Source organism: Scyliorhinus canicula, unplaced genomic scaffold (genome assembly GCF_902713615.1).
Source record: "Scyliorhinus canicula unplaced genomic scaffold, sScyCan1.1, whole genome shotgun sequence".
In the NCBI taxonomy this organism is placed as follows: Eukaryota; Metazoa; Chordata; class Chondrichthyes; order Carcharhiniformes; family Scyliorhinidae; genus Scyliorhinus; species Scyliorhinus canicula.
The window spans coordinates 39362-61523 of NW_024055447.1; the positions used below are offsets into that span (position 1 = coordinate 39362).

The window sequence follows — 22162 nt, forward strand, 5'->3', positions numbered from 1 at the left end:
CATAGAAACTAGAATTGTCTGTTCTGAATTTCTATCCTGTACTAACAATGATGACTTTTGAAAATTGTTTTTAAAGGATATTGGAAGGGGAGGAATTATAGACAGAAATCTCAAACATCACGTCTCGATGTGACAAACTCGCTCGATTCCTTCTAATCCGAATATCATCGGGCTCTGAATATCATCGACGAGAAGGAGAAATGTTTGTCTGATCTGTCGGCTTCAAAAGATTTTAAATGTGAGCGTGACTTGGAAAAGCACCGAGACCCACACAACGCACAACCGAGTGAGAGAGTTCCAGTGAACTGACTGTGGAAACATCAGTGTGACTGGAAAAGCACCGAGACCCACACTACACACACCCGACTGAGAGACTTCCAGTGAACTGACTGTGGAAAGATTTTCAGCGGGTTGCACAAATTGAAAAAACACCACACCATTCACAGTGAGGAGCGACAGTGCACATATTCTGTGTGTAGCCAAGGCTTCCAGTGATTGTCCAATCTGGAGAAACACGAGGAGACCCAAAACATGGAGAAACCGTGGAAATGTGGGGACTGTGGGAAGGGATTCAGAGCCCCATCCGAGGTGGAGATTCATCAACGCAGTCACACTGGGGAGAGGCCATTCACCTGCTCTCAGTGTGGGAAGAGATTCACTCAGTTATCTAACCTTCACATACACCAGGGGGTTCACACTGGAGAGAAGCCATTCACCTGCTCTCAGTGTGGGAAGGGATTCACTCAGTTATCCAGCCTGCAGGTACACCAGCGAGTTCACACTGGGGAGAGGCCGTTCACCTGCTCTCAGTGTGGGAAGGGATTCACTCAGTTATCCAGCCTGCAAGTACACCAGCGAGTTCACACTGGAGAGAAGCCATTCACCTGCTCTCAGTGTGGGAAGAGATTCAGTCAGTTATCCAGCCTGCAGGTACACCAGCGAGTTCACACTGGAGAGAAGCCATTCACCTGCTCTCAGTGTGGGAAAGGATTCACACAGTTATCCAGCCTGCAGGTACATCAGCGAGTTCACACTGGAGAGAAGCCATTAACCTGCTCTCAGTGTGGGCAGAGATTCCGTGCTTTATCCAGCCTGCAGACACACCAGCGAGTTCACACTGGGGAGAAGCCATTCACCTGCTCTCAGTGTGGGAAAGGATTCACACAGTTATCCGCCCTGCAGACACACCAGCGAGTTCACACTGGAGAGAAGCCATTCACCTGCTCTCAGTGTGGGAAGGGATTCATTCAGTCATCCAACCTGCAGATACACCAGCGAGTTCACACTGGGGAGAGGCAATTCGCTTGCTCTCAGTGCGGGATGCGATTCACTCAGTTATCCCACCTGCGGAAACACCAGCGAATTCACACTGTGGAGAAACCGTTCATCTGCTCTTAGAGTGGGCAGAGATTCTATGCTTTACTCACTCTGTGGAGACATCAGCGAATTCACACTGGGGAAAGGCCATTCACCTGCTCTTAGTGTGGGAAGGGATTACATTGAAAATAGGAGCTGGAAAAGGCCATTTGGCCCTTTGCTCCTGCTCTGCCATTCTTTATGATCATGGTTTATCATCCAACTCAATAGCCCAATCCCGCTTTCCCCTCCATATCCTTTGATTCCCTTCGCCCTAAGTGCTATATCCACCTGCTTCTCGAAAACATACAACGTATTGGTCTCAACTATTTCCTCTGGTAACAAATCCCACAGACTCACCACTCTCTGGTTGAAGAAATTTCTCCGCATCTCTGTCTAAATGGTCTACCCCGTATCCTCAGACTGCGACCTCTGGTTCTGTACACTCCCGCATTGGGAAAATCTTTCCTGCATCTACCCTGTCAAGTCCTGTTACAATATTTTAGGTTCTATGAGATCCCTCATTCTTCTGAACTCCAAGGAATACAATCCCAACCGATTCAATCTATCCTCGTACGTCAGTCCCATCATCCCAGGAATCTGGTGAACCTTCGCTGCACTCCCTCGAGAGCAAGAACATCCTTCCTCAGATAAGGAGATTAAAACTGCACACAATATTCCAGGTATGGCCTCGCCAAGGCCCTGTATAATGACAGCAAGATATCCCTGCTCCTGTACTCGAATCGGCTCGCAATGAAGGCTAGCATACCATTTGCCTTCTTTACTGCCTGCTGTAGCTGCATGCTTACCTTCAGTGACTGGTGTACAAGGATACCCAGGTCTCGTTGCACATTCCCCTCTCCTAATCTTTGGCCATTCAGCTAATAGTCTGCCTACTCGTTTATGCTACCAAAGTGGATAACCTCGCATTTCTCCAACTTATACTGTATCTGCCATTCATTTGCCCACTCGCTCAACTTGTCCAAATCACACCGAAGGATCTCTGCATCCTCCCCACAGCTCACCCTTCCAAGCAACTTGGTGTCATCTGCAAATTTGGAGATATTTCATTCTGTTCCTTCATCTAAATCCTTAATATATGGGGTGGCACAGAGGTTAGCACTGCTGCCTCACGGTGCTGAGGACCAGGATTCAATCTTGCCCAGGAACACTGTCTGTGTGGAGACACATTCACCCCATGTCTGCTTGAGTCTCACCCCCATAACCCAAAGATGTGCAGGGTAGGCGGATTGGCCACGCTCAATTGCCCCTTAATTGAAATGAAAGAATTGGGTACTTTAAATATTTTAAAATATCATTAATATATATTGTGACTCTGTGGGGATCGAGCACCGATCCCTGCCGTATCCCACTAGTCACTGCCTTACAATTTGAAAAAGACCTATTAATTCCTATACTTTGTTTCCTGTCTGCCAACCAGTTTTCTATCCATCTCAATACAGTACTCCTGATCCCATGTGCTTCAATTTTACACAATAATATCTTATGCAGGACTTTGTCAAAAGCCATCTGAAAGTCCAAATATACCACATCCACTGGCTGCCCCTCATCAACTCTACCAGTTACACCCTCGAAGAATTCCAGAAGATTTGTCAAGCATGATTTCCTCTTCATAAATTCATGCTGATTCTGTCCGATCCTGCCACTGTTTTCTAAGTGCTTTGTGATAAAATTTTCCCCACTGTCAATGTCAGGTTTACTAGTCTATAATTCCTGGTTTTCTCTCTATATCGCTTTTTAAATAGTGAGTTACATAAGCCACCCTCCAATCTGCAGGAACTGTTCCAGAGTCTATAGAATCCTGAAAGATGACCACCAATGCTTCCACTATTTCTACAGCCACTTCTTTAAGTACTTTGGGCTGCAGATTATTAGTCCCTGTGGATTTATCAGCCTTCAATCCCATCAATTTCACCAACACCATTTCTCTCCTAATATTGATGTCCTTCAGTTCCTCTCTCTCACCACTTGTGGCGTTCCCCAACATTTCTGGTATCTGATATGTGAAATGAAAATCGCTTATTGTCACAAGTAGGCTTCAGATGAAGTTACTGTGAAAAGCCCCTAGTCGCCACATTCCGGGGAGGCTGGTATGGGAATTGAACCCACTCTGCTGGCTTCTTCTGCTTTACAAGTCAGCTTTTTAGCCCACTGTGCTAAACCAGCACCTCATTTGTGAAGACAGAACCAAAGTATGTATTTATTTGCTCAGCCATTTCTTTGCTCCCTATTATACATTCCCCTGTTTCTGACTGTAAGGAACCTACATTTGTCTTCACCAATCTTTTTCTCTTCCCTTACCGATAGAAACTTTTACAATCAGCCTAATTTCCTGTTTTATGCCATTCCCAACATCACCACTGCAGTTTGGGGATCTATATAGGATGCCCACTAATGTTTTTGCCCCTTGGTGTTTCTCAACTCTCCCCAGCTCTTCCACATTGTCGGAGCTAATATCCTTCCTCCCTATTGTATTATTTTCCTCTTTAACCATGGGCCTCATGGGTAGCACAGTGGTTAGAACTGTTGCTTCACAACACCAGGGTCCCAGGTTTGATTCCTGGCTTGGGTCACTGTCTGTGCAGAGTTTGCACATTCTCACCATGTCTGCTGGTTTTCCTCCAGGTGCTCCGGTTTCCTCCCACAAGCCCTGAAAGACTTAGGTGAATTAGACATTCTGAATTCTCCCTCATTATACCTGAACAGGTGCCGGAGTGTGGCGACTAGGGGATTTTCACAGTAACTTCATTGCAGTGTTAATGTAAGCCTACTTGTGACAAGCATAAAGATTATTATTAACCAGCACTGCCACTCCACTGCCTTTTCTTTTTGTCTCTCCTTCCTAAATACTGAATATATTCAGTTCCCATCCCCGCAGCCATGTCTCCATAATCCCGATTATATCACACCAGTTTACGTCTTATTTGCGCAATTCACTCGGTTATGCCGTCCGCAGTCATAACAAGGAGTTCACACTGGGGAGAGGCCGTTCACCTGCTCTCAATGTGCGAAGGGATTTTGTAATTCATCGCACTTTCTGAGACACCAATAATTTCACAACTGATTACAGGGATTGGATTCTGCTGTTTTTATTTCTGTTCTCAATTACATCCAGGACTGCATTTTGTTCATTCTGTTGGTCAATGGGGATGGTCAGGGTGTTTGGAGGTTAGAAGATGTTTCATTCTCTTTTCTGTTTGGAAACCCCAAAAGTCATGTCACATTGCCATGAAGATGGGCTATGGTGGTTACATGGTCCTTTTGTTTAATTTATCTTGGCGCTTCTCACAGAAAAAAACTATCAGGTTATGAGGTGCACCTACCGGCTGAGGTTAGCCAAGGTCTGTGTCTGTATTTATGCTCCACATGATCCTCCACCCACCCCTCTACATCTCCCCTATCAGCATCTCCTTCTATTCCTTTCTCCCTCATGTATGTATCTAGTTTTACATTCAATGTATTCATGCTGTTCACCTCAACCACTCGCTGTGGTAACGAGTTCCACATTCTCACCACTCGCCCGGTAAAGAGGTTTCTGCTGAAATTCCTATTGGATTATTGAATTTCATTTCATTTCATTGAATCCCCTCATAATGTTAAAGACTTCCATCAGATCACCCATCAGTCTTCTCTTTTCCAGAAAAAAGCAGCCCCAGCCTTTCCTGAGTGTTAAAGGTTCTCAGTTCTGTATATTACGAATCTTTGTTGCACCTTATCCAGTGCCTCTATTTCCTTTTTCTAAATGGAGATCACCAATGTTGACAGAGCTCCCAGTGTAGTCTAACCCTGGTTCTAAACAAGTTGAACATTTCCTCCGTGCTTTTCAATTCTATTCCTCTAGAATGTAATCCTATATATGGGCCCCACATTTTAGGAAAGATGTGAAGTTCTTAGTTGAAAATTGAAATTGAAAATCGCTTATTGTCACGAGTAGGCTTCAATGAAGTTACTGTGAAAAGCCCCTAGTCGCCACATTCCAGCGCCTGTTCGGGGAGACTGTTACGGGAATCGAACCGTGCTGCTGGCCTGCCTCGGTCTGCTTTCAAAGCTAGCTATTTAGCCCAGTGTGCTAAACAGCCCCATAGTTAGGATGTAGAGAACATTAACGAGAATGAAATGGAAAATGAAAATCACTTGTCACGAATAGGCTTCAAATGAAGTTATTGTGAAAAGCCCCCAATCGCCACATTCCGGTGCCTGGGGAGGCTGGTACAGGAATTGAACCATGCTGCTGGCCTGCCTCAGTCTATAAAGCCAACTATTCAGCCCTGTGCTAAAGCAGCCACTTAGATGGCACCAGAGATAAGTGACTCCAGTCAGTTGGAGTGAATGGAGCAGCTGAATTTCTCTCCTGAGATCACAGCATCTGGAGGGTGGGGAATGGCGCCATTCAGTCTTGTGCGATTATGTCGGCTCTCTGTGGAGGAAGCCAGTCTGTCCATTGCCCCGTTCTATCCTCAAATCTCTGTTGGTTTATTTCTCTCAGTAACCGTCTAATTTCCTATTAAATCCTTCCGTCATCTCTGCAACTCTGACCTCATAGGCAGTAGGTTCCAGGTTGTTCCCACTCCCTTCACATGGACACAAGGCTGCTGGAGCACAGAGGAGTCTATTTGGCCCATTTATTCCATTCCAGCTCTTTGTACAGCGACCCATTTAACCCCATAGTTCGACTGTTTTGTTTTCTTTTCAGAATGCATTAAATTCCCTTTTGGAAGTTACAGTGCAGTGAGATTCCAGCACCATTTATGGACAGTGCATTACAAATCACAACAACTCGCTGTGTTTTACAACAAATAATTGTGCATATGGTGTGTCTGTATTTTCGTAGAATATTCAAAATGGTGTCAATGACATGATTCTGGCACAAAATTAAGACTCTCTCTTTATCAATTATTCTGGTAAGGACACCAAGTGTAATATATCCAAGTTTGCGGACAATTAGAACAAATGTACATTTCTATAAAACCTCACTCCCACTGCACCTCCGAAAGAGTTTTAAAGCCAATGGAGTACTTTTGAAATACATTCACTGTTGTAATGTAGGAAGCTAAGTATGCATGTGTAATTACATTTAGTTTTAAAATTGTTATTTTCATTATAAAAAAAATTTAGAGTACCCAATTCACTTTTTCCAATTAAGGTACAATTTAGCGTGGCCAATCCACCTACCCTGCACATCTTTGGGTTGTGAGGGTGAGACCAACAAAACCACGGGAAGAATGTGCAAACTCCACACTGCAGTGACCCAGGGTCGGGATTGAACATAGGGCCTCGACGGTGTGAGGCAACAGTGCTACCCATTGCGCCACCTTGCTGCCCGTAAATTGTTATTTTCATAATGTATTCACTGGCCTTAGTAATAAGGTCAAGGAAGCCCTTTTATACCTCTTAATATGTGCCTTGCTGCAGCCATTTTGCCTTCTGTACCTTTTCTATATCAACTATGTATTGATTTAATCGCAAAAAACAATAATTAAATTCAAGTTTATTCAGTAGTGAACATTGATTATGATCAGTGAATTGGTGTGTTAGGTCATTATATTGCAAAGACTAGATCTTTTTTTTAAAAAATAACACGATCAACCAAAATGTTTACAGAAACTGCAGGGCTATCAGAATTTGTTTGAAAAAATAAATTACTCGATAATTTTGAGAAGTTACGCGATGTGGTGATAAGCCTGTATATAATATTACATGTACTCAGCAGTGTGACCTCCCACCAGTAGCTGGCATCAGGCATCAGTCAGGTGACATCCGGCTACCAGCAGAAGGTTGTCAGGCATACACGAGGCCAGTCGCACATAAGGGTAGTTCCAAGAGAGTCCAATGTAACTCTGTGATAACTTAGTCTGTATAGCATTCTGATCGTTACCTTACCATGTGCACAAATGATACACTAACTGAATTAGAGGAAATGTTAGAGATTTAACTGAACCACATTTTTGAAAGATTTGGCCTTCATGATGGAGAAACAGGAAAAGCCACTCAGGGAGATGAGGAAATCTAGGCTCAGTGCGGATTTGCTGTCACCCCTCCTTTCTTATACATGAACGGTATTTAGGCTGCAAAACGTTTCACACCAAAACACAGAGGGGTCAAATATAAGCATCACATAATTCTCAATTCACTTCCATTTAACTATATTTGACTTTGTTTGAAAGCTGTCTGTGGTCAAACTGAACAAAGATTCATGGGATTTGTGTTACCCAGTGAAAAGGTTTCTTTTCTTGGTCAGTCATGTTTGCAATTCAATGGTATATATTTCAGAGTTATTCAGGGTGAAGACTCGAGAGCTATTCAATTCAAAATTAAGTCATATATAACAAGTAAATATACAGATGTTCAACAATAAATAAACAAATGTTGAGTAAAATTAGTGGAAATTTTCTGCAGGAAGATAAGAATGATGCATTAATGATTGAACAGAGAGCATTGTTCTGTTAGATATTTACTGAACAAATGCTAAAGTTCAATATAAGTCCGATATCTTATTGTCTTACAAGTTGAGATATTGGTTTTAAAGGAACAGCTGTCTTCATGTGATCAGTGACCTGGCCTTCCAGCCGAACCATTGAAAGCTGCAGCAAGACTGTGCAGTTGAACGTTGCACAGGTCCATTGGTACTGTGCTTCCAGCTGTTTCTGTAGCATGGAGGTTATCACATTCATCTAACGCGCAAAAGGTGTTTGGTTCAAAACTAGCAGAAGCATTAAATACTTCTCATTTATGATGTGGAGATGCCGGCGTTGGACTGAGGTGGGCACAGTAAGAAGTCTTACAACATCAGGTTAAAGTCCAACAGGTTTGTTTAGAATCACTAGCTTTCAGAGTGCAGCTCCTTCCTCAGGTGAATGAAGATGTGGGTTCCACAAACAAATATGTAGAAAAATTCAATGATGCAAATTTGTACTTTGAATGCGAGTCTTTGCAGGTAATTGTCTTTACAGATCCATACGGTGCGACTAGAGAGAGGGATAATCACAGGTTAAAGAGGTGTGAATTGTCTCAAGCCAGGACAGTTGGCAGGATTTCACAAGCACATGTAATGTGACATGAATCCAGGGTCCCAGTTTAGGCTGTACTCATGTGTGCGGAACTTGGCCATCAGTTTCTGCTCAGCCATTCTGCGTTCTCACACGTCCTGAAGGCCAAACGCTTACCCGAAGAGCAGAGGCTGAATGCCCTCGACTGCTGAAGTGTTTGCTGACTGGAAGGGAACATTCCTGCCTGGCGATTGTTGCGCGATGTCCGTTCGTCCGTTGTCGCAGTATCTGTTTGGCCTCGCCAATTTACCGCTCCTCTGAACATCCTTTGCTGCAGAGTATGAAGTATATAATTTTGGCCGAGTCACACCATTACACGTGTTCTCACGTGTAATGTTGGTACCCATGTTAATGATCTGGCACGTCTTGCAGAGGTTGCCATGGCAGGGTTGTGTGGTGTCAAGATCGCTGTTCTCCTGAATGTTGGGTAGTTTGCTGCAATCAATGGTCTGAGGTTGTGCCGTTGTTTGGAGGCAAGCAGTGTTGATGGCCTTGGCAAGATGTTCGTCTTCATCGATGATGTGTTGAAGGCTGCAAAGAAGATGTCATAGTTTCTCCGCTCCAGCGAATTCATCAGGCGAATGAGGCACCGGGAGTTTTTCCACAGACCCCAAGAGGCCTACAGCGAACCCAATGAGACAACCAATGAACCGGAACAGCGGACTGAGCGATCTGTGGGACTGGAAGATCCAGCCAGCAGCAAGGATTTGAAAACCCCACCCATTGAAACAATCCGATCAGCTGATTCTACAGCTCCTCTTCCACTAAACCACTCAGAAGAACTGCCTCAAAGACTTTCTTGTCCAAATTCTGAACTCACATCTTTCCCCTCTTTACCTGTTGTTTCCCATCATGCTCTCTCAGTGCTCATCTTGTCTGTGAGACTTACCCTTTGCTCCTTTGACCCAATTCTCATGAAACTATTTAACATCCAACTTCCACAATCATATAATTTACAGTGCAGAACAGGCCATTCGGCACATCGAGTCTGCACTGGCCCTTGAACAGAGCACCCTTCTCAAGTACACACCTCCACCCTATCAGTACAGGATAGAAATTCTGACCAGTTAATTCCAGTTTTAGCGAAATATTTTAGTCTCTCTTCTTTCCCCAAAGCTGTAAATCCCTGTCCCCCACACTCTCCCTCCTCCCTGGGCTGAAATCCAAATAAAGTATTAGATCATTATTTCTGTATCCTTTTACCAAAGTTATATAATTAGAGGTAAGAATATTCTTCATAAGTCACTTCATTCATGAGTTTTGACAGACATTAATCTGAATCACCCTGACTGAGCAGACAGAATAACAGAGGTGAACCTTGTGTCCAGAACTGACCATGTGGAGATTTGATGAGCAATCGCGAAGGTCGTTTCTCCAAATCTTCCAAGGTTTCCTTTGTTCTTCCTCGCCTGCTCGAACTAAGTTATACTCCGGGTCCATTCTGGTTCTCTTCCTACTGACTAAATAACTTCAATCAAATATGGAGAAGACTGAGTCCACTGTTCGGTCCCTGCTCCAAACTCCATTCCTGACATACCGACTCCATCCCTCTCCATGGCAACAGTCTGAGACTTAGCCAGTCTCTTTGTAAATTTGGTTTCATACTTGATCCAATATGAGCTTCTGACCTCATAGAATTTACAGTGCAGGAGAACATTCGGCCCATCTAATCAGCACTGTCTCTTGGAAAGAGAACCCAAACTAAGCCCACGCCTCCACCTATCCCCGTAACCCCCCCTAACCTTTTTAGATAATACGGCAATTTACCATCGTAACCTCCAGATTCGACAATTCCATTACACACCTGGCTGCTCTCCCACATTCTACCTCTGTAAACTTAAAGCCATCCAAAAGTCTGCTACCCATGTCTTAATTCACAGCAAGTTCCTTTCCCCTGTGATCCCTGTGCTCCGAGACTTGCATTCGCTCCCAGTCAATTCTCACCCTTGTTTTCAAATCCCTCTGTGGACTTGTCTCTTCCTGTGTCTGTCATCTCCTCCAGCTCCACAACCCCCTGAGATATCTGCACAGCTCTGATCCTGGACTCTTGTACACCCCGATTCTAATTCCTCCGCCATGGTTTTAAGTTCCTTCGGCCCCAAGCACTGAATTCCCTCCCTGAACCGCCCTGTCTCCACCTCACTTACCTCCTTTCAGACTCTTTAAAACTCACCCCTTTGACCAAGTTTTAGGTCACCTGTCCTAATACCTCCTTTTGTGTCTGGGTGTCTCAGTTTGTTTTATGATGTTCCTGTGAAGTTGACTGGGATGATTTATGATGTTAAAGGTGTTATATAAATAGAGGTTGTTGTTGACTGTAGCCCTGACCTCCTGTTTTACAATATCCCATTGGTTTCACAACAAACTCTGGGCGAAATTCTCCCAAAACGGGAGAAATCGTCAAACTGCCGTAAAACCCGGGCGGGTTTTACGGCATCGCGCCCCTTCCTGACGGGGGACCGATTCTGGTCCCCCGTCGGGGCTAGCAGCCCGACGTCGGAGGCTCCGACAAGTCGGGGTTAACGAAAATCGTTAAGCCCGCTTGTCGGACTTAGCGCCGGCTGACGCGTCATATGACGTCAGCCGCGCATGCGCAGGTGGGAAGACTCCACCCGCGCATGCGCGGGTGACGTCATCGCGTTTTTGTGCGAAACCCGCGCATGCGTGGTCCGGGTTGCCCCTCAGCCGCCCCGCGTATTGATACTGCGGGGCGGCGGAAGGACAAATAGTGCGCGGGCATCGGGCCCGCTGCCCGCGATCGGTGGGCACCGATCGCGGGCCCATGGCACCCTTGGCACGGCCGTGGTACTGCCGTGCCAATCGGTGCCATGGTTCTTTTTTTCCAGGTGGTCACGACGTTTTTACGAACGGCAGGACCAGGTGTGTTTGCCGTTCGTAAAAAGGTCGTAAAGGGCTGGGACTTCGGCCCTTCTAACAGCTGTGAATCGCTGCCGGCCGTAAAAAAACGGCGGCAGCGATTCGTGTCGGGATTTCGGCGGGGGGGGGGGGGAGAATAGCGGGAGGGCGTCAAAAAAGTCGGGAAGGCCCTCCCGCTATTCTCCCACCCGTCGTGGGGGGGGGGGGGGGGAGAATTTCGCCCTCTATCTCTGATGTTTTGCCCCCTGCGGGTTTGCATCCTCTATAAAGACGGCGGCCGTTAACTCAGGACTGCCACCGGGAGCAGGCGCAGCTGTCCCGCCGCTCGATGCAAACCCGGGCCCGGAAACTTCTTATTGGGGTTTGGAGCCTCCACCGGGTTTCAGTGAAACCTGCCACTTCGCGGCCTGGTGGAGACCGTGGAGCATGTTTATGTTGTCTGTCCCAGGCTGCACCCCCTCTTTGATTTCTTGACGTTGTTGTTGAGGTTTTGTTTGCACTTCAGCCCCACGCTCCTGATCTATGGACATCCGGTGCGGCGAGGGGCAGGGAAGGCGGAGGACGTCCTCGTAAACCTGCTCCTGGGCTTGGCCAAATTAGCCATTTATCGGTCCAGGCAGCGGGCGAGCGAGGGGGTCGTCCAGCCCGACTGTCTGCCCCTCTTCCGCGGCCTCGTTCGTGGCCGGCTGTCCCTGGAGAGGGAGCATGCGGTGTCCACGGGCACACTGGAAGATTTCCGTGCTCGCTGGGCGCCGCAGGGGTTGGATTGCCTTATCTACCCCGATTTTCACACTCTAATTTGACAGGTTTTAGATAAGTTTCTGTTCCCTTTCTTGTTCCATTTGGGTTGTGCTCCACTCGTTGTTTTAGCAGCACCCCCTTCTTTTGTTTTATCCATTATTTACTTTATGTTCTTTTGCTTAGTTATTTTCACACCCAGCATCATGCTAAGGCAGATGCTGGCTTAATCCTGCACATTAACATAAATGTGCAGGTCTCAAAACTCACAAAATAAATTTAAAAAAACGAACATCAACATCAGGCATAAACTAAAGTAGTGAAGCCCCAAAACAGCTTCAGTGAAACCTCCCGGCCGAGTCCAGCATCGGCACTGCGCATGCCCCAGCTCACAATGCCGTGGGAATGATTGACGGCAGCTCTGATCCAATAGGAAGAGAGGGATGGGCCTGGAGGACCGAGTGGTTGTAGCGGATCCTCCAACCAATCGGAGTGAATGAGGGGCGGGGTCTGAGCCCGGTCTCCCACGTGAGGTGGAGCATGCGCTGTGCCGAGTACAGTTCAGGATTCAGGCGGTGGGATGGAGATCCCTGGTCCGATCCCGGTTGGTGAGTCATGAGGGAGGGATGGAGCCGGCCCGGCGGATGGGTCGGGAGGCTTCATAAACACTCCGTGTCACCCAGAATACGAATCTCGGATATGGCAGTTGAACCGGCGAAAGGTGCTCGGGCTTTTCTCTGAGACAGGCCCGGGTGGCCTGGCGCATGCGTACGGAGCGAGTGTCCCGGCTTTGCTCCGCCTCCCATTCACTCTGATTGGCTGGAGGACCAGCTGCTTTTGGTTAGTCCTCCAGCACCGCCCCTGAGTTGGAGCAAAACCTTCAGCTTCATCCAACAGATAGAACAGAGAAACATACAGCACAGAATAGGCCCTTCGGCCCACGATGCTGTGCCCAACTTTTGTCCTAGATTAATTCTAGATTATCATAGAATCTACAGTGCAGAAGGAGGCCACTCGGCCCATCGAGTCTGCACCGGCTCTTGGAAAGAGCACCCTACCCGAGGTCAACACCTCCACCCTATCCTCATAACCCAGTAACCACACCCAACACTAAGGGCAATTTATCATGGCCAATCCACCGAACCTGCACATTTTGGACTGTGGGAGGAAACCGGAGCACCTGGAGGAAACCCACGCACACACGGGGAGGATGTGCAGCACTCCACATAGACATTGACCCAAGCCAGAAATCGAATCTGGGACCCTAGAGCTGTGAAGCCATTGTGCTATCAACAATGCTACCGTGCTGCCCTCAAGAACAAATTAATCTACACTTTATTATTCTACCATAATCCATGTACCTATCCAATAGCCGCTTGAAGGGCCCTAATGTTTCCGACTCAACTACTTCCACAGGCAGTGCACTCCATGCCCCCACTACTCTCTGGGTAAAGAACCTACCTCTGACATCCCCCTATATCTTCCACCATTCACCTTAAATTTATGTCCCCTTGTAATGGTTTGTTCCACCCGGAGAAAAAGTCTCTGACTGTCTTCTCTATCTCTTCCCCTGATCATCTTATAAACCTCTATCAAGTCATCCCTCATCCTTCTCCGTTCTAATGAGAAAAACCTTAGCACCCTCAACCTTTCCTCATAAGATCTACCCTCCATTCCAGGCAACATCCTGGTAAATCTCCTTTGCACCTTTTCCAAAGCTTCCACATCCGTCGTAAAATGAGGTGACCAGAACTGCACATAGCACTCCAAATGTGGCCTTACCAAGGTTTTGTACAGCTACATCATCACCTCACGGCTCTTAAATTCAATCCCACTGCTAATGAATGCTAGCACACCATAGGCCTTCTTCACAGCTCCATCCACTTGAGTGGCAACTTTCAAAGATCTATGAACATAGACCCCAAGATCTCTCTGCTCCTCCACAATGCCAAGAACACTTCCGTTAACCCTGTATTCCGCATTCATATTTGTCCTTCCAAAATGGACAACCTCACACTTGTCAGGATAGAAGTCTTACAACACCACGTTAAAGTCCAACAGGTTTGTTTCAAACACGAGCTTTCAGAGCACTGCTCCTCCCTCAGGTGAATTAAGAGGTATGTTCGAGAAACATATATATAGACATAGTCAAAGATGCAAAACAATGCTTTGAATGCGAGCATTTGCAGGTAATTAAGTCTTACAGAGACAGGGGTATATCCTCGTTTGCGGGCTACTTGAATAAATGTACATTTCTATAAAACCTTGCACTGCCACTGGACCCTCTGAAGTCTTTTAAAGCCAATGAAGTACTTTTGAAACATATTCACTGATGTAATGTAAGAAGCTGTAAGTACGCATGTGTAATCACGTTTAGTTTTAAAATTGTTATTTTCATAGTGTATTCACTGTCATTGGTAACAAGGTCAAGGAAGCCCTTTTATACCTCTAACACGTGGCTTCCTGCAGCCATTTCACCTTCTGTACCTTTTCTATATTAACCATGTATTGATTTCATACCACAAAACAATAATTACATTTATGATTATTCAATGGTGAACATTAATTATCATTTGTGAATTGGTGTATTCGGTAATTATATTGCAAAGGCTAGATCTTTATTTTTAAAAATAACACCTTCAACCAAAATGTTTCCAGAAACTGCAGAGCTATCAGAATTTGATTGAAAAAATAAATTACTTTGTAATTTTGTGAAGTTACTGGACATCATATTCTGCCAAGACTGTGGGCCAGGCAGTAGAGTAATGGTATTGTTACTGGGCTAGTAATCCAGAGACCCAGGTTAATGCTCTGGGGATCTGGGATCGAATCTGCCTATGACAGATATTGAAATTGAATAAAAGTCTCAAAGTATAAGTCTAACGGTGACTTTGTCGATTGTTGTAAAAACCCGTTGGGTCCTTCAGGAAATCTGCTCTCCCTACGTGGCCTGGCCTACACGTGACTCCAGATCCACAGCAATGTTGTGGTTGATTTGTAAGTGCCCTCTGAAATAGCCTCACAAGGCACACAGTTCAAGGGCAATTGGAATGAGCAGTAAATGCTGGTCCAGCCAGTGACACCCACCTCCCATGATTGAATAATTTTGAAGAAGGCTCAGTGAGGTACAGTGAAAAGTACTTTTTCCATATAAATTTAGAGTACTGCTCCAATAAAGCTCAAAGGAAACTTGAGAAACAGAACCTCATCCTTGATCAGTCAATTTATCTTTTATTTGTATAAATTTAGAGTACCCGATTATTTTTTTTCCAAATTAAGGGGCCATTTAACATGGCCAATCCGCCTAACGTGCACAATTTTGTGTTGTGGGGTTGAAATCCATGCAGACATGGGGAAATGTGCAAACTCCACACGGACAGTGATCCAGGGCCGGGATTCGAACCCGAGTCCTCGGTGCCGCAGTCCCAGTGCTAACCACTGCGCCATATGGTGCCCTGTATTCATTAAAAATTACTGTATTAATTAGCTAAAATTCTGCAACAGATGATTAAATAGGTGGTGATCATTAATTGAGTTACAATTAGTGAAATAATTTTTTTAATGCATTGGACGTGGGCATCGCAGGCTGTGCCAGCATTTATTACCTATCCCTAATTGCCCTTGAGGGCTGGTAAGAGTCAACCACATTGCTATGGGTCTGGAGTCACATGTAGGCCAGACTGGGTAAGGATGGCAGATTTCCCTCCCGAAAGTGCATTAGTCAACCAGCTGGTTTCATAGACTTTTAATTCCAGAAATGTTATTGAGTTTAAATTCCATCACCTGTGGTAGTAGGATTCAAAACCGGGTCCCCAGATCATTATCCTGGGTTTATGGATGACTAGTCCAGCGACGATACCACTACACCACTGCCTCCCCACTGTGTAACTGGTTAAAGCTCTTTCCACAGTCAGTTCACTGGAACTCTCTCACTCGGGTGTGTGTTGTGTGAGTCTCGGGCTTTTTCAGTCACACTGATGTTTGAAATCTTTTCTCATTGAGAACAGAGAAACATTTCACCTTCCACATTCGAAGGATGATATTCAGGGCCTGATGAATCAACTGACTTCTGTCCGACCTTGATTGCAATATTTAGTCTCAATTTACCGAATACAAACCTTCTATTGTCCCGTAAAAAGAGTTTACAAAACTACGGTACTGAGGACCCGGGTTTGAAACCTGGCTCTGGGTCAATGTCCGTATGGAGGTTCTGTTCCTCGAGTTTCCTTTCAGCTTTACTAGAGCAGTGCAGGAGGCTGTGGACAGAGTGGGAGTGGGGCAGGGAATTAAAATGTTAAAATGATCAGAAGCTCAGGATTATGTTTGCAGACTGAATGGTGATGCTCCACAGTCACCCAATCCAGATTTAATCTCCTCAGTGTAGGGGAGACCAAATCATGAGCAGTGAATACACAATACTGGAGAGCAAGAAGTACAAATAAATCACGGTCACCTGGAAAGTGTGTTTGGAATCCTGGAATATGGGAAGGAAGGCGATGAACTGGTGTTTGTTCCATCTGTTGTTTCTGCATGGAAATGGTTTACAGTGATGTTCATAAGAACACATAAAATGGAAGCGGGGGGAGCCTATATGGATCCTCGAGCCACTGCATTTCTTGCTGGCTGTAACCTGCCCGTTCAGGCGTCATTCTGATATACTTTCCTGTATCTTCCCCAGTCCTTCCAGATCCATTTTATGATATGGATACATTAGCTCAACAATCCTGTGAACTAATTTAGTCTGGCCCAGTGTCACCGAGCTGAAATCCAGTCTTTCTCTGACATTATTCTTAATGCCATAACTGACAGGTTAAGAGTTTAGCAGTAAGTGGAAGAGGCAAGTTTGTAGATGCTCTGCAGTGTTACAGACTGGCTCGTTGGATCTTGTTCTGTCCCATCTTACATTCAGCTAACAGTAAAATGACTAAAATGCTGCAACATACAGGCATTTGGTGCAACGGTGAATTTGCTGCTCAGATTAGTTAAAGTCTCCATATTGTAAAATGGATCTCGAAGGACTGGAGAAGATGCAGGAAAAGATATTTCAATTATGCCTGAACTGGCAGGTTATACCCAGCAAGAAAGATTGGACATGGCATCACCTTTTCTCTGGAAATGGGTATGAAGGATGGCCTGATCCTGCAAGATTATGAAAAGGTTTGATATGATAGACAAGTGGAAGATGTTTACATTGGATAAGAATAAATATGAGTTAGTCATTAATTAATCTAATGTGCAGTTCAGAGGGAGATCACCCACACACTTCATGTGTGCAAAGAAATGGAGCCGGTGGGTAGCCGGGAAGCAATAGAAGCTGCGGAGTGACCTGGGGAGGCTTCAGAAAAACCCTGAGGAGGCTTCAACTCCCGAGGAAAATGTTAACGGTGCGGTCTTAACGGGCACCGAATAGAGTGAGAGCTGAGCGGTGACAGGCCCGGGTTACCGGCTGCCATCTTTACAGAGGACAAGGAGCCGCAGGGCGCATGCGCTGTGAGCCCGGACCGGATACCAACTCTCCCGGATTGACTGACTGGAATCTCCAGGATTTTATTTTATTCATTTGTGGGAGTCACTGGCTGGGCCAACACTTATTGCCCATCCCTAATTTCCCTCAAACCGAGTGATCTTGGAGGGCATTTAAAGAGTCAACCACATTGCTGTGTTTTGGAACCGTGTCGGCCAGACCAGGTAAGGATGGCAGATTTTCTTTTCTGTTCATTCACGGGATGTGGGTGTCGCTGGCTGGGCCAGCATTCACTGCCCAGCCCTAATTGCCCTTGAACTGAGTGCATCTCAGAGAGCATTTTAAGAGTCAACCAGATGACTGTAGATCTGGAGTCACATGTAGGCCAGACCAGGTAAGGATAGAAGATTTCCTTCACTGAAGGACAGGAGTGAACCAGATGGGTCTTTGCAACAAGCGACAATGGTTTCATGGTCACCACTGGACTTTCAATGAATTCAAAATTTTACTTTCTGCCTTGGTGAGATTCATGCCTGTGTGGCTGGGAAATCATTAGGACAGTAAAGAAGATTTTTATATAATTTTCTTTGAACATTTCTCTTAAGCAGATATAAAAATTTTGAAAATGGGATAAAGGTTGATTGGCTGACAGTCAATCACTGTCCTGTAAGGTAATGAGTCCTTTTGCTTCCCAATTGGCCGAGGAAGGCAGTGTGTCCCAAGGATGGATGTGTTGACCGATTAATGGCTGGAGGATGGGGGCAGGTCATGTGATCAAACCTCCAGGAATACATTTAATCAAAGTTAGCGAGGAGAGAATGTTGTGAATTTCTATCCTAAGCTGACAGTGATGTTTCTGTAAATTTACAGGATACTGGAAGTGGAGGTTTAACAGACAGGAACGCAAACCAAACGTCACATCACGATCTGACAGAGTCGCTCGATTCATCAGAAACTGAATATCAGCAGCATCTGGGTGTGGAAGGTAAAAGGTTTGTCTGTTCTGTCTGTGAGGGAAGATTTCAGGTCTCAGTGTGACTGGAAAAGCCCCGAGATTCACAAACCCTGGTTAGACCAAACCTGGAGAACTGTGTTCAGTTCTGGGCAACAAACCTGAGGAAGGATAGAATGGCCTCGGAGGGAGTGTAGCACAGATTTACCTGAGTGATATCTGAACCCTCCGGGGTTAAATTACAAAACTAGATTACACAAACGAGTCAGAGACATGATGGCACAGAGAATGGCATTCGGCCCATTGAATCCATACTAGCTCACTGGAGCAATCCAGTCAGTGCCATTCTCCTGCTCTGTCCCTGTATCCTCGCAGGTTTATTTCCCTCAAATCCAATTTCCTTTTGAAATCGAATCATTCATTGTGCCTGTTTTCAAACTCCCTCATAGGCAGCAAGTTTCAGGTCATTGCCGCTCGCTGTGTAAAAACATATCTCATATCACCTCTAATCTCCTGTACCTTTTACATACAAACTAGGAACAGGCCACTCAGCCCCTCGAGCCTGATCAGCATTCAATAAGATTGCGGCTGATCTCATTCTAACCTCAACATTCTAACCTCAACAGAGGGGCTGTTTAGCACAGGGCTAAATCGCTGGCTTTGAAAGCAGACCAAGGCAGGCCAGCAGCATGGTTCGAATCCCATAACAGCCTCCCCGAACAGGCGCCGGTATGTGGTGACTAGGGGCTTTTCACAGTAACTTCATTGAAGCCTACCGTGACAATAAGTGATTTTCACTTCATTTTTTTTCATTTCAACTCCACTTTCCTGCCGACCTCGATAACCTTTCACCCCCTTGCCCATCAAGAATCTATCCAGCTCTGCCTTAAACATATTCAAGGACTTTGCTTCCACTGCCTTTTAAGAAGTCTTACAACACCAGGTTAAAGTCCAACAGGTTTGTTTCAAACCTGTTGGACTTTAACCTGTTGTTGCAAGACTTCTAACTGTGCTCACCCCAGTCCAACGCCGTCATCTCCACGTCGTGACTGCCTTTTAAGGACGCGAGGTCCAAATTCTTACAACCCTCAAGAGAATAAAAAATCCACATCTCCATCTGAAATGGGGGGCCCTTATTTTGCAACAGTGACCCCCTTGTTCCAGATTCTCCCTCTAGAGGAAACATCCTCTCCACATTGACCCTGCCAAGACCCCTCAGGATCTTTTATAGTTCAATCCAGGTTTTACCCAAAACTTTTAATCTGTGACCTGACTGCTTGTACGATCAGTGAATGGAAACAGAGTTTCTTTGTCCACCTGATGGAAACCTCGCATAATCTTGTGGACCTGAATCAAATCTCCCCTCAACCTCCTTTGCTGGAACCATTCTGGTAAATTTCCTCTGCACCTTCTCCAAGAACCTTCACTTCCTTCCTATTTTTTAAATTTTAGAGTATCCAATTCATTTTTTTCCAATTAAGGGGCAATTTAGCGTGGCCAATCCACCTAGCCTGCACATTTTTGGGTTGTGGGTGCAAAACCCACACAAACACAGGGAGAATGTGCAAACTTTACACGGACAGTGACCTGGAGCTGGGATCGAACCTGGGACTTGGGCGCTGTGAGGCAGCAGGGCTAACGGTCTGCACCAATGTGCTGCCCACTTCACATCCTTCCTGAAGCGTGGTGACCCGAGCTTCATAGAATTCCTACAGTGCAGAATCATAGAATTCACAGTGCTGAAGGAGGCATTTCAACCCAACAGGTCTGCACTGGCCCTTGCAAAGAGAACCCTCCTTCAACTTAAGCCCACGCCTCCACACTGTCCCCGGAACCCAGTGACCCTAACTAACCTTTGGACACTAAGGGCAATTTAGCTTGGCCAATCCACCTAACCTTCACATCTTGGGACTGTGGGAGGAAACCCGTGCAGACACGGGGAGAAAGTGCAAACTCCAGACATAGTCACACGAGACTCGAATTGTACCCGGGACCATGGAGCTGTGAGGCAGAAGTGCTAACCACTTTGCCACTAGAAGCATAGTTTCAGCATCAATATTTCAATTTATGAAGCTCAAGGTCGAATGTGCTTTGTCTTAATATGACTTGTAGATGTACAAAATCCCTCTTCACCTTTTTCTCTCTCCTCCCAAAGAGGTCAATTTGGTTTTATGACAATCCAGCCGTTTTCATGGTCACTTTTTCCCAGTGCCGGCCCCACAAATGACCAGAATCATTCAGCAATTTCACAACCTGCCTTTGTGTTTTTGTGGGTTCTCTCTCACTCCCTATTTTCTGTTTTAAATCAGTTTCACAGGGTGTTCGAAGGAGAGGTTTCAAAGTCCGGAAAATCAAACCAAGCATCACGCCAGGATCTGACAGAAGCCTCATTTTATCATATCCTGAATATCAGCGGATTTTGAACATGGAAGGAACAAGCATCATTGACAGTGGGGAGAAACCGTACTTGATTTGTGTGTGTGGACGAGGATTCGCTCTATCATCAGGCCTCACAGGCCACAAATGCACTCACACTGAGGGGAAACCACGGAAATGTGGGGACTGTGGCAAAGGATTCATTTCCCCATCCAAGCTGGAAGCTCATCGACGTAGCCACACTGGAGAGAGACCATTCACCTGCTCCAAGTGTGGGAAGAGATTCATTGTTTCATCGGCTCTGCAAAATCACCAGCGAATTCACACTGGGGAGAGACCGTTCGCCTGCTCCACGTGTGGGAAGAGATTCACCCAATCATCCACTCTGTCCACACACCAGCGAATTCACACTGGAGAGAGACCCTTCACCTGCTCAGAGTGTGGGAAGGAATTCACTCGTTCATCCCACCTGCTGAGACACCAGCGAATTCACATCGGGGAGACGCCATTCACCTGCTCCAAGTGTGGGAAGGGATTCAGTGATTCATCCACCCTGCAGAAGCACCAGCAAGATCACTCCAGGGAGAAACCACTCGCCTGCTCAGAGTGTGGGAAGGGATTTACTATTTCATCCGACCTGCTGAGTCACCAGCGAGTTCACACTGATGAGAGACCGTTTCAATGTCCAGACTGCGGGAATAGCTATAAAACGTCTGGAAATCTGACACGCCATCAACGTCTTCACACTAACGAGAGACCGTATAGGTGCTCTCACTGCGGGACTGGGTTCACACAATCAATTCAGCTCACTATACATCAGCGAACCCACACTGGGGAGAGGCCATTCACCTGCTCCGAGTGTGGGAAGGGATTCACTGCTTCATCCTCCCTACTGAGACACCAACGAGGCCACAAGTAAGGGCTGCGATTGGGTTTTGCTGTTCCTCACATTCAGGACTGAACCATGTTCATTTGGGTCTCTTTCTGCTGATAACAAACTCCAGCCCATTTACAGGGGCTAATATTCTGGCTAAAAGTCAAATAAATTAGATTTGTGTAAAATACGCAGTGTGTTGAAACTTTTTAATATCTCTGACACAAGTTAGTTCCTTTTGAAGTACTCTCGCTCTCCCCTGTCTCTTCCATCCTCACCTCCAACAAGAAGTGTGAGGAGCTTGTGGAGCTTCTTTGTGACTGAGATTGAGTCAATCCGATCAGCTTCACTCCCTTCCACGGGCCCACCGGACCAAACTGTCTCTAAATTTCATCCTTTCCTGAGCCCTGAACCCACATCTTTCTCTAGTTTCTCTCCCATCTCCCCTCATGCCCTCT

At 45.8% G+C, this 22162-nt stretch overlaps 1 pseudogene; it reads left to right on the forward strand.

The window, feature by feature from the left end:
- The first annotated feature begins 286 nt into the window (after positions 1-286).
- LOC119959487 lies at positions 287-21778 on the forward strand (annotated as a pseudogene).
- The last annotated feature ends 384 nt before the right edge of the window (positions 21779-22162 follow it).